Here is a 16,930-nt window from a genome sequence, read left to right as displayed (position 1 = left end):
GGTTGGGACCCAGAGTAGTGGGCAGGCCTGGGTGCCCCTCCCCCCAGCCCTTCCTCTTTGTACAGCACCTAGCTATGGAAGGGTGGCCATGACAGACTGCAACCGGCCCTTGAACAGAAGGGCTAGACTCAAGGGGTTGTGGTTGGCCACTGTGGCAGGAGCAAACTGAAAAGACTGCTGTTAGTACAGACACCCTGGAAGAGGGCAAGTGTGGACTTGGGGGCACTGCCAGAGGGCAGTGTCCTGAAGAGGATGCCGCAAGCTGGGAGCAACGCAGGTCGAGACATCAATCAAGGGTGAGAGACCGATGGGACATCACTGGCAGAGGGTGCTCTGCATGAACTGAGCTAATTCCTAGAGTGAACAGCAGGAGGTGCTGCGGTGGTGAGTCCCAGCCCTGTCACACTTGAGCTTTTGGAAAGCATCTAGGCTGGTATTTTAAAGTTAGGCACCAAAATCCACTGATGGGCACCTAAATAAAAAACTTTTTTCAGAGATTCTGAGCAACTGTTTCTCCCATTGAAGTCAGTGGGAGTTGTGGCTACTGCGTATCTCTGAAAATCAGGCTGTTTGTGTTACACGCAGGCATGTCAAGTGCCAGGGTACCTCAGAACTTGGCAGTCCTGCAGTCAGCCATTTTGTATGTGCAGCCACTACTAGCTGAAAACCAAACATCACATAGCTAGGAATAATCTTAGGCCTTTATGAGACAAGGTCAGACAGCTGCATACTTGTAGTTCGTTAATTAGAATGGGAGGATGGGACAGAAAGTTATGGAAGAGACTGAGTGGATAGCGACCTTGGTTTTAGGTGCCCCTGACATATTGTTGTTTTGGCTAGAAATGTTTTGAGATTAGGAGAATTGGTGACCTACTAGGAGTCACTGTACGTTGTATGTTTTGTTAGTTAGCTATAACAGATTAGGTAAAAGTAAATACCTTGGAGCAGTCCAAGGATGCTTTTCTTTGTGCAAGGAGCTGACATCTAAACTCCCTATCAGCTAGGGCAGGGATCGGCAACCTTTGGCATGTGGCCCATCGGGGAAATCTACTGGCGGGCCGGGATGGTTTGTTTACCTGCAGCATCCTCAGGTTCGTCCGATCTCAGCTCCCACTTGCCACGGTCCCCCGTTCCAGGCCAATGGGGGCTGCGGGAAGTGGTGGCCAGCACATCCCTTGGCCCACACCACTTCCCGCAGCCCCCATTGGCCTGGAACGGTGAAACGCGGCCAGTGGGAGCTGAGATCGGATGAACCTGAGGATGCTGCAGGTAAAAAAACTGTCCCAGCCTGCCAGCAGCTTTCCCTGACAGGCCACGTGCCAAAGGTCGCTGATACCTGAGCTAGGGTGACCAGATAGCAGGTTACTAGTTGCCAACTTCCTAATCACACAAAATCGAACACCCTTGCCCTGCCCCTTCTCCAAGGCCCTACCCTGCTCACTTCATTCCCCCTCCCCCATCACTCATTTGCACTGGGCTGGGGAGGATCTCTTTTCAACACTGTCAAGGTGTGGGGGTGATATGCCCCTATATCAGAAAAAGCCCTGAATATCAGGGCTGTCCTTGTACAATCAGGACATCTGGTCACCCTATCATCAGCTGGATGGAAAGAGGGTCCCTGAAAGCCTGGCTGGTGATCACTCAAAATCATCTGACTGTGAGTAACTGTATCTGGGATGTACTAAACCTATTGTTTGTCTGTGTGCTTTATATCTAATAAATAGTACTTTTAGATAAGTGCATGCTTACTTGTATTAGTATTTCATCAGACAGAATTGCTGTGTTCCCATTGATTTATTCCTGACACTGCCTAAAGTGAAACAGTTAAGTTACCACTGCTTTGAATTCTGAAAACTCCAGGTAACACTTTATGCAGGTGTCTAACTGGTTCAGGTGCCTGTCCCTGGCCTGGCAACATAGGGGTTAACCCTTCAGCTTTGGGAGAAGCTGCTTATAATCAGGGGAAAAGACAGTTGGGAAGGGAGGTGATGTTTCTCAGGGTACCCAGGGCTGTCGGTTACCCCCTGCCTCCAGCATAAGGGAATCTTGGTGCATTTATCTTCATGAAAATGGGATCTCGGCCAGCGTTGGTTAAAAAGCTGAAGACCCTGGGTGAGAAGACTTCTTTAAACAGAATGTTAACCTGTTAAGTTTAGTTTCTAAAAAGCATGTTATGATTTTGTTTTATATATAACAATTTGTTTTCATGATCCTTCCTCACGAACACTTGAATCCTGAATCTTTGATGATAAACTTATTCTTGTTTTGACTATAAATGTCAGTGGTGTGATATTAAGGAAAAGTTCTGTTCCTGAGTTATACCAGCTTGTATGATGTATGTACTGTTCCTTTGAGGGCTATAGACCTGGTATTTCTGTGAGTGTTCACTGGATAATGGGGAAGGACCCTATAGAGGGTAGCACTGGCATTTACCAGAGGAGAGCATTTGAGTGGTTAACAGATTGGTGTCAGGGAACTAACAGGTGACCCAGAATTCTGGGTATCTCAAGAACTCTCTCAACAAATAATTCCTCTTATGACATGAGGAAGGGCATAAGTCAAGGCCTGTTGCCTTAGTAGTGGGGTGTTGGCCTAGGATTTGGGAGATAGAGGGTCAAGTCCCTGCACTGTCACAAGCTTTCACTTAGCCCTGGTCTACACTAGGAGTTGAGGTCAAATTTAGCAGTATTAAATTGATTTAACCCTGCACCCATCCACATGACAAAGCCTTTTTTTTTTTTCAACTTAAAGGGCTCTTAAAATCTATTTCTTTACTCCACCCTTGACAAGGGGATTAGCACTGAAATCAGCCTTGCTGGGTCAAATTTGGGGTACTGTGGATGCAATTAGATGGTATTGGCCTCCAGGAGCTATTCCAGAGTGCTCCATTGTGACTGCTCTGGACAGCACTCTCAACTCGGATGCACTGGCCAGGTAGACAGGAAAAGGCCTGCGAACTTTTGAATTTCATTTCCTGTTTGGCCAGCGTGGCAAACTGCAGGTGAGTGCAGAGCTCATCAGCAGAGGTGACCATGATGGAGTCCCAGAATCACAAAGAGAGCTCCAGCATGGACTGAACTGGAGGTACGGGATCTGATCGCTGTATGGGGAGAGGAATCCATGCTATCAGAACTCCATTCCAGTTTTTGAAATGCCAAAACATTTGTCAATCTCCCAGGGCATGAAGGACAGGCCATAACAGGGACCCGAAGTAGTACTGCATGAAACCTAAGGAGCTGAGGCAAACCTACCAGAGAGGCAAAGGCCACTCCGGGTCAGAGCCCCAAACGTGCCGCTTCTATGATAAGCTGCATGCCATTTTAGGGAGTTCAGCCGCCACCACTACCCCAACCATGTGGTTTGACCCCTTCAATGGAGAGGGAGGCAACATGGAAGCAGGTTTGGGGAACGAGGAAGATCGCTTGCTTGCTGTGAGCTGAGAAACTGGTTTTCCCAACAGGCAGGAACTGTTTCTCACCCTGGACCTGCAGCCAGTACCCCCGAACCCACCTAAGGCTGCCTCCCAGACCCACCAGGCAGAGAAGGGACCTCTGGTTAGTGTACCTTTTTAAACAGAATACATGCTTTAAAAGCAAGCATGTTTAATTTGCCTGGCATTCATGGCCAGTACTGCTACTGGAAAAGTCTGCTAACATGTCTGGGGATGGAGCGGAAATCCTCCAGGGACATCTCCATAAAGCTCTCCTGGATGTACTCCCAAAGCCTTCGCAAAAGGTTTCTGGGGAGAGCAGCTTTATTCCGTCCACCATGGTAGGACACTTTACCACACCAGGCCAGTAGCACATAGTCAGGAATCATTGCAGAACAAAGCATTGCAGTGTATTTGCTGGTGTTCAAACATCCTTTCTTTCTCCCTGTGTTATTCTCAGGATAGTGATATAATTCATAGTCACCTGGTTGAAATAGGGGGCTTTTCTTCAGGGGACATGCAGAGGTGCCCGTTCCTGCTGGGCTGTTTGCCTGTGGCTGAACAGAAATGTTCCCTGCTGTTAGCCATGGGGGGGGAGGGGCTACCCACATGGTAGGGGAAGGTAAAATGCGACCTTGGAACAAAAGAACATATGCTATGGTTGTAATGTTAACAGCAAGGTTTACCATGAAAGAGTGTACCCATTGTTCTATAAAATGTCTTTTTAAATACCACTGTCCCTTTTTTTTCTCCACCAGCTGCATGTGTTTCAAGGATCACAGCATCTTCTCCTTCCCAGAGGCTAGTGAAGATTAGAAGGTGAAAAAAACACACTTGTGATATGTTCTCTGACCTCATGCTGTCCTCCCACACTGACAGAGCACAGATGAATGCATGGAGGCAGACAATGTAAGAGCGCAGGAAAGCACAAAATGACCAGGAGGAGAGGTGGCGGGCTGAAGCTGATCGGTGGTGGCAGTGTGAGGCAGGATTCAATGCTGAGGCTGCTGGAGGATCAAACTAATATGCTCCAGCATATGGTAGAGCTGCAGAAAAGGCAGCTGGAGCACAGACCGCCACTACAGCCCCTGTGTAACCAACTGCCCTCCTCCCCCAAGTTCCATAGCATCCTCACCCAGATGCCCAAGAATGCTGGGGGGGGCTCGCCTCCTGCCACCCAGCCACTCCACCCAAGAGGATTGCCCAAGAAACAGAAGGCTGGCATTCAATAAGTTTTAAAGATTTAAACTTGTCCTCTACCACCCCTCCTGGGCTACCTTGGCAGTTATCCCCCTATTTGTGTGATTGTTGCTTCACATTCATGCATTCTTTATTAATTCAATGACTTTAGTGCCTCTGCAAGCAGTGATTGAAGGGAGGAGGGAAGGGTGGCTAGCTTACAGGGAAGTACAGTGAACCAAGGGGGGGAGCTGTAGCTCACAAAAGCTTATGCTCAAATTGGTTAGTCTCTAAGGTGCCACTAGTACTCCTTTTTCTTTTTTTAAACAGAACTTTCACACTGTAGCCTGGCCAGTCATGAAACTGGCTTTCAAAGCTTCTCTCAGGCACAGCACGCCCTGCACCTGGAGCTGCAGCTAGCGAGAGATGTTAAGAGTAACAAGAAGGGTTTCTTCAGGTATGTTGGCAACAAGAAGAAAGCCAAGGAAAGTGTGGGCCCCTTAATGAATGAGGGAGGCAACCTAGTGACAGAGGATGTGGAAAAAGCTAATGCAAAAAAAGCATTGAGTACCTCTGTCTTCATGAACAAGGACAGCTCCCAGACTGCTGTGCTGGGCATCACAACATGGGGAATAGATGGCCAGTCCTCTGTGGAGAAAGAGGTGGTTAGGGACTATTTAGAAAAGCTGGACGTGCACAAGTCCATGGGGCTGGACGAGTTGCATCCGAGAGTGCTAAAGGAACTGGCGGCTGTGATTGCAGAGCCATTGGCCATTATCTTTGAAAACTCGTGGCGAACAGGGGAAGTCCTGGATGACTGGAAAAAGGCTAATGTAGTGCCAATCTTTAAAAAAGGGAAGAAGGAGGATCCTGGGAACTACAGGACAGTGAGCCTCACTTCAGTCCCTGGAAAAATCATGGAGAAGGTCCTCAAAGAATCAATCCTGAAGCACTTGCATGAGAGGAAAGTGATCAGGAACAGTCAGCATGGATTCACCAAGGGAAGGTCATGCCTGACTAATCTAATCGCCTTCTATGATGAAATTACTGGTTCTGTGGATGAAGGGAAAGCAGTGGATGTATTGTTTCTTGACTTTAGCAAAGCTTTTGACACGGTCTCCCATAGTATTCTTGTCAGCAAGTTAAGGAAGTATGGGCTGGATGAATGCACTATAAGGTGGGTAGAAAGTTGGCTAGATTGTCGGGCTCAACGGGTAGTGATCAATGGCTCCATGTCTAGTTGGCAGCGGTGTCAAGTGGAGTGCCCCAGGGGTCGGTCCTGGGGCCGGTTTTGTTCAATATCTTCATAAATGATCTGGAGGATGGTGTGGATTGCACTCTCAGCAAATTTGCGGATGATAAACTGGGAGGAGTGGTAGATACGCTGGAGGGCAGGGATAGGATACAGAGGGACCTAGACAAATTGGAGGATTGGGCCAAAAGGAATCTGATGAGGTTCAATAAGGATAAGTGCAGGGTCCTGCACTTAGGACGGAAGAACCCAATGCACAGCTACAGACTAGGGACCGAATGGCTAGGCAGCAGTTCTGCGGAAAAGGACCGAGGGGTGACAGTGGATGAGAAGCTGGATATGAGTCAGCAGTGTGCCCTTGTTGCCAAGAAGGCCAATGGCATTTTGGGATGTATAAGTAGGGCCATAGCGAGCAGATCGAGGGATGTGATCGTCCCCCTCTATTCGACATTGGTGAGGCCTCATCTGGAGTACTGTGTCCAGTTTTGGGCCCCACACTACAAGAAGGATGTGGATACATTGGAGAGAGTCCAGAGAAGGGCAACAAAAATGATTAGGGGTCTGGAACACATGACTTATGAGGAGAGGCTGAGGGAACTGGGATTGTTTAGTCTGCGGAAGAGAAGAATGAGGGGGGATTTGATAGCTGCTTTCAACTACCTGAGAGGTGGTTCCAGAGAGGATGGTTCTAGACTATTCTCAGTGGTGGAAGAGGACAGGACAAGGAGTAATGGTCTCAAGTTGCAGTGGGGGAGGTTTAGGTTGGATATTAGGAAAAACTTTTTCACTAGGAGGGTGGTGAAGCACTGGAATGCGTTACCTAGGGAGGTGGTGAAATCTCCTTCCTTAGAAGTTTTTAAGGTCAGGCTTGACAAAGCCCTGGCTGGGATGATTTAATTGGGGATGGGTCCTGCTTTTGAGCAGGGGGTTGGACTAGATGACCTCCTGAGGTCCCTTCCAACCCTGAGATTCTATGATATGATTCTATGCTGTACTCTTCTAACTGCCCTGGTGTCTGGCTGCGCGTAACCAGCGGCCTGGCAATTTGCCTCAACCTCCCACCCACCGCCCCCTCATAAATGTCTTTCCCCCTTAATCTCACAGATATTGTGGAGTACACAACAAGCAGTAATAACAATGGGAATATTGGTTTTGCTGAGGTCTAAGCAAGTCAGTAAACTGCGCCAGCATGCTTTTAAATGTCCAAATGCGCATTCTACCACCGTTCTGCGCTTGCTCAGCCTGTAGTTGAACAGCTCCTGATTACTTTCCAGGCTGCCTGTGTACAGCTTCATGAGCCATGCCATTAAGGGGTAGGCGTGGGCATTTCAACATCCCCCATGGTTATTTTCTGGTCTGGGAAGAAAGTCCCTTCCTACAGCTTTTGAAACAGACCAGAGTTCCTGAAGATGCGAGCGTTCTGCAGAAAAGGACCTGGGGTTACAGTGGATGAGAAGCTGGATGAGAGTCAGATGGCCATTGTGGCCAAGAAGGCCAATGGTATTTTGGGCTGTGTAAGTAGGGGCATTGCCAGCAGATCAAGGGATGTGATTGTTCCCCTCTATTGGACATTGGTGAGACCTTATCTGGAGTACTGTGTCTAGTTTTGGGCCCTACACTACAAAAGGATGTGGAAAAAATTGGAGAACGTCTAGCGGAGGGCAACAAAAATGATTAGGGGACTAGAACACATGACTTATGAGGAGAGGCTGAGGGAACTGGGATTGTTTAGTCTGCAGAGGAGAAGAATGAGGGGGGATTTACTAGCTGCTTTCAACTACCTGAAAGGGGGTTCCAAAGAGGATGGATCTAGACTGTTCTCAGTGGTGGAAGAGGACAGAACGAGGAGTAATGGTCTCAAGTTGCAGTGGGGGAGGTTTAGGTTGGATATTAGGAAAAACTTTTTCACTAGGAGGGTGGTGAAACACTGGAATGCGTTACCTAGGGAGGTGGTGGAATCTCCTTCCTTAGGTATTTTTAAGGTCAGGCTTGACAAAGCCCTGGCTGGGATGATTTAATTGGGGATTGGTCCTGCTTTGAGCAGGGGGTTGGACTAGATGACCTCCTGAGGTCCCTTCCAACCCTGATATTCTATGATCTCCTGGCTGCTCGCCAGAAGATGGTACGATAGGACTGCTGGCAGGACTAAAGAGAATGACCTGGTCGAGTCACTCCTATTTCAGTCCCTGCGCCCATGTCTGCCCAGGCGCTCCTGACCGACCTTACCAAGGTAGCCAGGAGCACCTCAGACATGATGACGATGGTTATCAGGCCTATTGCACCGTCTGCTGTCACAAGGCCATGAGCTGCTGCTGTGTAGCAATGCAGTACCACATCTGCCAGCACCCAGGAGACATAGGGCGGCAGTGAGGTGAGTGGGCTCCATACTTTCCATGGTATGGCATCTCCACAGGTAACTCAGGGAAAAAAGACGTGGAACGATTGTCTGCCGTTGCTTTCACAGAGAAGAGGGGGCCTGACGACATGTACCCAGAACCACCCGCAACAATGTTTTTGCCCCATCAGGTGTTGGGATCTCAACCCAGAATTCCAATGGGCAGCGGAGACTGCGGGAACTGTGGGATAACTACCCACAGTGCAACGCTCCGGCAGTCGACGCTAGCCTCAGTACTGTGGAAACACTCCGCCGAGTTAGTGCACTTAAAGCACTTTGAGCATTTTGTGTGGGGACACACACAATCAACTATATAAAAATAATTTCTAAAAAAAACAACTTCTATAAATTTGACCTAACTTCATAGTGTAGACATACCCTTGGGAGCAGATCCACCAAGGGGACTTTACAGTGCTGTGTCTTATGCTTAACTTTAGACACCTTGCTCCTAGTGGAATCCACAGCCCCACATTAGATGCTCAGGATCTCTGTACAATACATGGGCACAGGTAGGTGACTAAGAATGGGATCCACAAGAGTCAGCATGCTGAGAGGAGAGCTGCCTAAGCTAGCCAATCGGAACTGACAGGGAGAGGGGTGTGATCTAGGCCCCACCCCTCAAAGAGATTTCGGAACCAAAGTCCAGGTAAGAGGGAGGTGCCTATTTGCATTTAGGATTTTCAGATGTGAACCCTCTCTTGGAGTTTGATGCCTAAAGCCAGTCAAGCAAAAACAACAAGGAGGAGGTGGTGCTGTCCTCCTGCCCCCATTCCTCATGTTATATTTTTAGCCTACTGGTTAGAGCACTCTCAGAGGTTATAATCCTCCTTCTGCTTGAGTTGGAACTCAACTCTCCCACCTCTGTCTCAATTACTTTTTAATCCAGTCCCCAAATCATATTGTTCTGCTTGGTTTTCTGAGCCTGATTAAACCAGTTCGGGCAGCCCAGCAGGAGTCAGGATAGCCACATTAAAGTTAATATTCTTTGTTTTCTGCTGAGAGTCTGCCCTGAGTTCTTGTCCTCCTTCCTGACAATCCTGCTATTGAATTAACTCAATATATGCACACAGTAAGCCTTCCAATAACCAGGTCACACAGTGCATTCAGAAATTACAGAGCAGCTCCAAGTCTATTGTACCTGCTTCATGCTGAGCATTCTCATAGGCTTCACACAGATATTACTATAGTTGCTCCTCTGCTACCAATCCATCATCTCATTACCACAGTCACTCCCCAACTTGTAATGATGTTACCTATCTAAGAGGATAGCAGTACCCTTCTGCAGATCCAACCTGTTAATGAGCGTTGGCTCTGTTAGATGATGAATGAGTTCAGTTGATAACTGTGCATGTGTAGCTCATTAAACTCCACTTTGGTTACATATAGTTGGGAGTGGCTCTTTGGGGAGAAGAGTGGTTGGGGAGGATCCCTAGGAACCGCAGTCCAGTATGTGGAGAAAGATCATGTTAAATTTGAGTGACTTGTTAATAAAGTCAAATATCAGAAAGGTGGGGGTATATTTTGACCCCATGCAGAATGTGTAGATTGTGTCTTGGTGCAAGCTGGGGAAAAGCATCTACTCACAAGAGGAAATTCACTTGTATCGGGGGAAAAATAATAAAATTGCTAAATTAATTGCTGTTGCACTAGCATATGATACAAAGAACAGAAGTCTCTGCAAGATGTTTACAGCAGGGTCAACATTAAAAATGTCAGCAGTCATTGTAGACTGATATCTGCAAAGCTGTTTTACAGATGGAGAAACTGAGGCAGAGTGTAAATGATTTGCTTAAACCACCGAGGAAATCAATGTCAGGGCTGGGATTTTACAGAGGAATTCCTGGCTTCCAGTCCTCCACCACATGACATCTCTCTCTCTCTCAAATATTAACAATGTTTTAGTATCAGTTTATATGTGTTACTTTATGGGGATGTATAAGAGGGTGCCCTCATCTCACACGAGCACCGCATCTGGGTTTGTGGGACTGCACTCTCTTAGTCTGCAGTAAGCTCTATCAGTGATTTCTCAGGTGGGTAGTCGACAACTCATCCCTCTGGCTGAGTCACACATAGTCTGTATGTAAAACAACATAGATAATTTCTGGGGTATACAGTCCAACTGGAGCCTATCCCTGTAGCCCTCCCTGGGCTTAGTCTTTAAATAGTCCCGGCCCTAGTATGGGACCGTATTCCCAGGATTCCCTCCCTGGGGACACTGTCTTTGTCCGTTCTAGGCCTTTCCGATCCCAGCTCGGCCACTAAACTATCTGATCCCCTTCCAAGGGTGTTTCACAGTTTAATATTCAGCCCCTTCTCAGCTTCCTTCTTCAGGGCTAAAGCCACTTCCCTAGTGGCCAGTAGGGGGGACTCAGGCCAACTCAATACTCTGGGTCCCAGCCCAGACACCCTGTGAATAGCAGCCACGTGCACTGCACCCACTATGCTGCTACACTTCTCTGGGCCACTTCCCCGTGGCTTCACAAATGCTTCACCCTTACTATAGGACTGAAGTCTTTTTCTCAGTCTTTCCCAGCATCCATCCAGGAGTTCCCTCTTACTCCTACAATCCCTGCCAGCAACTGATCTGTCTATTGTCCTGCTGCTCATTCATCCAGCCAGGAATGCAGGTCTCATTCCTCCAGTTCCAGGCAGCAACTGACTGTCCTAAACTCCTGCAGCTCCTTTTGTATGGGCCTATAATGCTCTGATTGGCTGCTTCCCACACAGCCTCTCTAGGCCACTTGGAGGACGCACCTCCACTGCTCCTTTCTGAGACAGTTGTGGTAGGACCACAAGGCCTCCAGCAGGGGGTCTCTGGGCTTAATACAACCCGTCACAGAAGAGCATATAGCTGAGAAACTTTTAACCCACTTTCAGTTTACAGCTACTTAGGATTCAAGCTTTTAACAGAGAATATGTATCCTGAAAGATAAAATTTTAGGCAAACTTAACAGTTTTCATTGTAGGGGTTTGAAGTTTTGTTTAGTGCTTCTGGTTTCTTGGTTGCTTCAACAGTGTCACAATAGATGGAATACCAACTTTTGTGAATTCTGAGAGCTATTGGCAGCTGACTTTCTAAGAGCGACAGCTGTACATGTCACCATGGCTCAAAGAAACTAGTTGCTAGCAAGTAGCAAAACTTTGGGCTTCAGAAGGAGGAAAAGGCCTTTCCTTTAATGTGTGCTTTAGGAAGGAAAAGATCCTTATAAACACAATTAGATGTGGAAGATATTCTGAATACCTATCAGTGAATAGTAACGGGGCTTCTTATAATGATCTTGTTTCACCTGTTAAAAGCTGGTTGTTTGTTTTTTATATATGCAGCAAAGGGCAACAGCATCAGTGCAAAACCTCTTGTTCTCTTGACTCTTGTCTAACAAGAATACTGTGCTCCACTTTAGATTCAGTGGCTGACCCAGCTGATCCTAAGAATATTTCTCTGTCGTCGCTTTTTTCTGCACTTGGCAATAAGCCAAAGGAATTTAAGAGTCCAATTTACCAAATTCTCCACAGTGAGATTTGACTACTATGTACTGTGCTTTGGGCTTTCCTACGCGCGGGTCAATATCCCATGGTCCATGAGAAGTAAAAAGATTAATGGGCTGCTCTAGCCCACATGGAACTCCACAAAGAACGAGGTGCTGCTTGGAGTGATTAAGGGTTCATATACTTCAAGGGGATGAGGTACAGAGCCTTTGTTTAGGGTATAAACAGCCTAGAATGACTTATTGTGTCAAGGACCATTTATTATCTATTGTATATTCATGCACAGAAATAGGATCCTGCCCCATGGCATTTCTAATATATGGTCACCAGTGAGAGGGAGTGAAACATCCTGCTGCTGTAACATGCCAATGTCTGGGTTGCCACACAGCTGTAATTCGTGATTTCAAATTGAACTGTAACTCCATTTTTTTTAAGTGTAGCCCATTCACAATATTCAGAATCTCATTACCCCTGAAGCAACATCCATCCTTGTCTCAACTGTGCCACTTAGCACATAGATGGCAGTGGTGAAAGAGGGTTGAGCCAGTAGAGGGAGCGCTTATCACCTGCCTAGTCCTAGAGCCTGTGGAGTGTGGCGTTGTGGGGGAGCACTGTTTACTTTAGCTAGGGAAAGGAGGGGAGCTCCCCTCTAGCTTTAGCTGAAGAGATGGAGCTGTGACCATCCCCTCACCACTTCCGCCACTCCTACTGCCCCTCAGTTTTACCCGTTGTTACTATTATGATTTTACGTGTGGTTTTGGGGACTGTGTCTCTATGGGTCAAACTTCCCAGATATAGAGTCTGGGTGGGGCGCTGTGAAACTCTTGTTGTTATGCACACAGCCAGCTGGAACCAGGCATAGAACAAAGTAGACCTTCCGCAAGCACCATAAGCACTGAGTGATCACTCAACACCACATTAGGTAAGCCAGACTACGAGATCCGCTGCTAGCAGTCCATCATACTGCTACTGTCCAAACACAGTCAGGTTCCTTTTAAGGATTTGGGGTAACAATGTACAGGAAAAGCCTATTGCACTATGCAGTACAATCACAACTCTTACCAGAGGGCACCCATTATGGGTGAAATCCTGGAGCCACTAAAGTCACTAGTAAAGCTCCCACTGACTTTAGTGGGGCCAAGATTTCACCCTATGTGCTCACCTCTCCATTCATGAGCCAGGTGAATAATGAATTCTAGTTCACGTTATTTAATGACTGTGTTCTGCTCATGCTTGTGAGCTTTTTTGTATTGACATCCAGCAAATATCTGTGTGATCGCGTTTTAGTGGCACAAATATTCATAGGAAATGAATCGCAAAGTCATGTGCATGAGTGATCATGGAAACCAGATTTTAAAGGGCCTTTCTGCTGGTGCAGCTTGCCATAGTTCCATTGTCTCCAATGGAGCTATGCTGGTTTTCCACCAGTTGAGGATTGGGTGCACATTTTCTCATGCAAAAGTTTATGCAGAAGTGCAGGCACACACATCCACAAACTATAATAAGCAAAAAACCCAAGAGTGTTGGAAGGGATGTAAACTCTTCTGCTGCAAGGTATAAGTCAATCCTTATAGACCAGTATGACAAGGTATACTCGCCCTGCACTGGAGTGGAAGGGGTTAAGGCAGCACTTTTGGCAGTGGAAGACACACCCCCTTGTCCCTGCTGGGCATGCGCTAACTGCTGCAACAGTATAAAAGGGAGCAACCTAGCTCAGTCAGGGTTGACTGCTAAGGAAGGAGGATGTGCTTTGCCAGCTTCAGCTGAGGAGAAGCCGGAATCCCAGACAGTGGGAGATGCTAAGACCCAGATAGGTGCGAAGATGCCCCAAGGAGATTGCAATTGCTAGGAGCAGTGCTGCCTGAGGAGCCCTGGGACTCTAAAGAGGCCCAGGGAGAGATGTAGCCAGTGTCCCTGCAATGTTGGTGTGTTTTGGGCGGATTCCCTGCTGACTTGGTGGAGAACCCATTTGCCACCATCAGAGCCCTGGGCTAGGACCCGGTGGAGCAGGGAGGGCCCTGGTCCCCCTACCCTGGCCATCCCCCTTTTGGGGGGAGGCCCACCAAACCTCCCTTACTGACTTTGGCCATTGGGCCACACTCCCCTACAAACCAAGGGGAGGTCCTATTGATTCTGGCCATTGGGCCATGTGGCCCTCAGGCTAAGGGCAGCCATACTGATGTAAATGCGGCCCTATCACTCCCTTGCCATAACCCCCAGGGTTGATGTTGCTCTGCGACAGTCTAATACAAGGTTTCTTGCATCTTGCTTATTTTCTCCATAGTTCCTTGTGTTGGGCCCTTTAAAGTTTTCATATTTGGCTGACCCAAAAATGTAGCATAAAAGGGAATCTGATTCACTTCAAGCCATCAACCTCCTCTGATGCAATGTAATATTTTCATTTCCTTTTTTTCCCCCTCCAGGTTTGGCTGTATTTAGTGACCTTTCCATCTGGATGTGTTTCATCTTAGCTGATGGGAACAGAATGCTTATGAATCCAGGGAATAGTATTGTCAGCAATGTGCTCCCAAATGTGAACAATGGGTCTAGAGGCACATCTTGCAAGACACAAGCCTCCCACAAAAGTTTGAGGGTGGTGGGGATCAGTGTCAGGAAGGGAGCCCACTAGTGTCAGGGGGTAGGAACAGTGCGGTGGCAGATGCCTGTCATTCTTATCTTACGTTGAATCTCTAAGAGCTGTCTGACAACACTGAGGCTATATCTTACTCCACAAATGGTTCTATTGATTTTGACTGCTCAATGGGGCCTGGTTTTCATTTACACTACAGCTTTTATACTGCTACCCCAGACTAGCAAAATCTGTCCCTATAGGAATTTATCCCCAGTTTGTGGCACTGAGACCAAAAATCAGAGCAAGTGGGCTCCTACTGGAAATCATCTGATAAGGGTATGTATTTGTTTTAATATTAAAAGCTCTGCTAGCATCCCCAGCGATTTATGAGCCTGGCACCAATTGTGGACAGCTGCCCTTCCCTGCAGTTTTTATTATTAAATAGAACTTTGTGAGAGCCCAGACTTAATGCCAACACCGAGGCAGGTTCCTGCATTTCATTTACTTGCTCACTTCTTATTTATGAGGGCTTGGCCACACAGCTAAGTCTTGGAGCTGAGATAAAGCATCATTCACATTGAGGAAGTGGAGTGAGAAAGAGACAGGTCTGACTGCTGTTTCTTTATTTAAATAGATTTTTCTTCACTGGTTAAGATCATCTACTGAAAAAGAAAAGGAGAAAGAAAGGGGAGAGTGTGAAAACAATTTTTTAAAGAGCTATTTAGGGTCATGTAATCAACAGCTGAAGCAAGATCCGAGCCTGTTCCCACTGAAGATAATGATGGTTTTGCTAGGGATTTCAATGCAGGGAGAAAGGGGTAAGACTGGGCCAATAAAGCAAAAGTTGGTACTTTTAATAACCACATTACCAGCTCTTGCAGTTTTATCACAAGTGTTGGCATATTTCTGTTCTTAAAGCACCAGGTCCCAAAGTCCTGGGACTATGGAAAATCTCCACTTTCATTTTAAAAAAACTCAGTTTCTACCCTCATGATTGTAGAGGAAAGCTTGAAAACATGAATCCTAGAGGCTTAAAAAAAGAAACAGCAAATAAGATCCCAAAATTATTATTTTTAAGCCAACTTCATAATTTTGGGGAGGGCTTGACTCGTGTTTTGAATGGTTGGGGTTGACAGTCGTGTATAAGCAGTGACCTCTTTTTGCATTCTAGGCGCCAGATTTCAGCAGGTGTAGGTCAGCCTAGCTCCTCTGACTGCAGGATTTCCATTGTGCTAGGCCGATTTACACCAGCTGAGGCTCTAGCCCTATATTAAACTCTTTCCTTCCATCTGTGCCTTTCCTCTTCCTGCATTCCACATTTCCTTATTCTTCCATGAATATTCTCTTCACTTAGAATTTGTCCATCTTCACATCAGGCCAGTTTTCCAAATGGTTTCTGCTTTTTAAACGTTTCTTCCTCTAAAACCCTTCAGGGCTCTTTCTAGAAGAAAAAAATTGTTTCCACTTGTTCAGCTTTTCTCACTCTTCATATTTTCACCTTTAAAGTTATCTTTGTTCCTCTCTGACCCTGTCATAAATATAAAGGGAAGGGTAAACCCCTTTGAAATCCCTCCTGGCCAGGGGAAAGCTCCTCTCACCTGTAAAGGGTTAAGAAGCTAAAGGTAACCTCGCTGGCACCTGACCAAAATGACCAATGAGGAGACAAGATACTTTCAAAAGCTGGGAGGAGGGAGAGAAACAAAGGGTTTGTGTGTCTGTCTGTAGTCGTCTTGGCCGGGGACAGAACAGGAATGGAGTCTTAGAACTTTTAGTAAGTAATCTAGCTAGGTATGTGTTAGATTATGATTTCTTTAAATGGCTGAGAAAAGAATTGTGCTGAATAGAATAACTATTTCTGTCTGTGTATCTTTTTTGTAACTTAAGGTTTTGCCTAGAGGGGTTCTCTATGTTTTTGAATCTAATTACCCTGTAAGATATATACCATCCTGATTTTACAGGGGGGATTTCTTTATTTCTATTTACTTCTATTTTTTATTAAAAGTCTTCTTGTAAAACACTGAATGCTTTTTCATTGTTCTCAGATCCAAGGGTTTGGGTCTGTGGTCACCTATGCAAATTGGTGAGGCTTTTTATCCAACATTTCCCAGGAAAGGGGGGGTGCAAGTGTTGGGAGGATTGTTCATTGTTCTTAAGATCCAAGGGTCTGGGTCTGTAGTCACCTAGACAAATTGGTGAGGCTTTTTACCAAACCTTGTCCAGGAAGTGGGGTGCAAGGTTTTGGGAAGTATTTTGGGGGGAAGGACGCGTCCAAACAGCTCTTCCCCAGTAACCAGTATTAGTTTGGTGGTGGTAGCGGCCATTCCAAGGATAACGGGGGTAATATTTTGTACCTTGGGGAAGTTTTGACCTAAGCTGGTAAAGATAAGCTTAGGAGGTTTTTCATGCAGGTCCCCACATCTGTACCCTAGAGTTCAGAGTGGGGGAGGAACCTTGACAGACCCCAATCCCTCTGATTCTCCATTGATGTGTCTCTCTCTCCCACCTCTGTCCTTATTCCTTCTCTTTCCTTTCCTCTGAATGTTGTCTAGATTAGGGTTTAATGGTGTAACGTTAAAGAAAATTAAATAGCTAGGACTTCCCTCTGGGGGTTGATTT

General features: G+C 46.6%; 1 protein-coding gene across 3 annotated transcripts in view; it reads left to right on the top strand.

The window, feature by feature from the left end:
• Window positions 1-16,930, top strand: part of LOC311525190 (uncharacterized protein) — a 277,462-nt gene that overhangs the window by 735 nt on the left and 259,797 nt on the right. For 2 of the 3 annotated variants that reach the window (XR_014712714.1, XM_084637087.1), the window contains exon 1: window positions 15,963-16,085. The exons of the other annotated variant lie outside the window; for it this stretch is intronic. The gene's annotated coding sequence lies outside the window, so the exon portion shown is untranslated. Of the gene's footprint in view, window positions 1-15,962; window positions 16,086-16,930 lie in introns of those variants that run through there. 3 annotated transcript variants of the gene reach the window in all.

This window comes from Lepidochelys olivacea, assembly GCF_965140295.1.
Source record: "Lepidochelys olivacea isolate rLepOli2 genome assembly, chromosome: 1".
In the NCBI taxonomy this organism is placed as follows: Eukaryota; Metazoa; Chordata; order Testudines; family Cheloniidae; genus Lepidochelys; species Lepidochelys olivacea.
The sequence above is the reverse complement of the archived record's forward strand: the minus strand, read 5'-3'. Positions and strand labels throughout refer to the sequence as shown.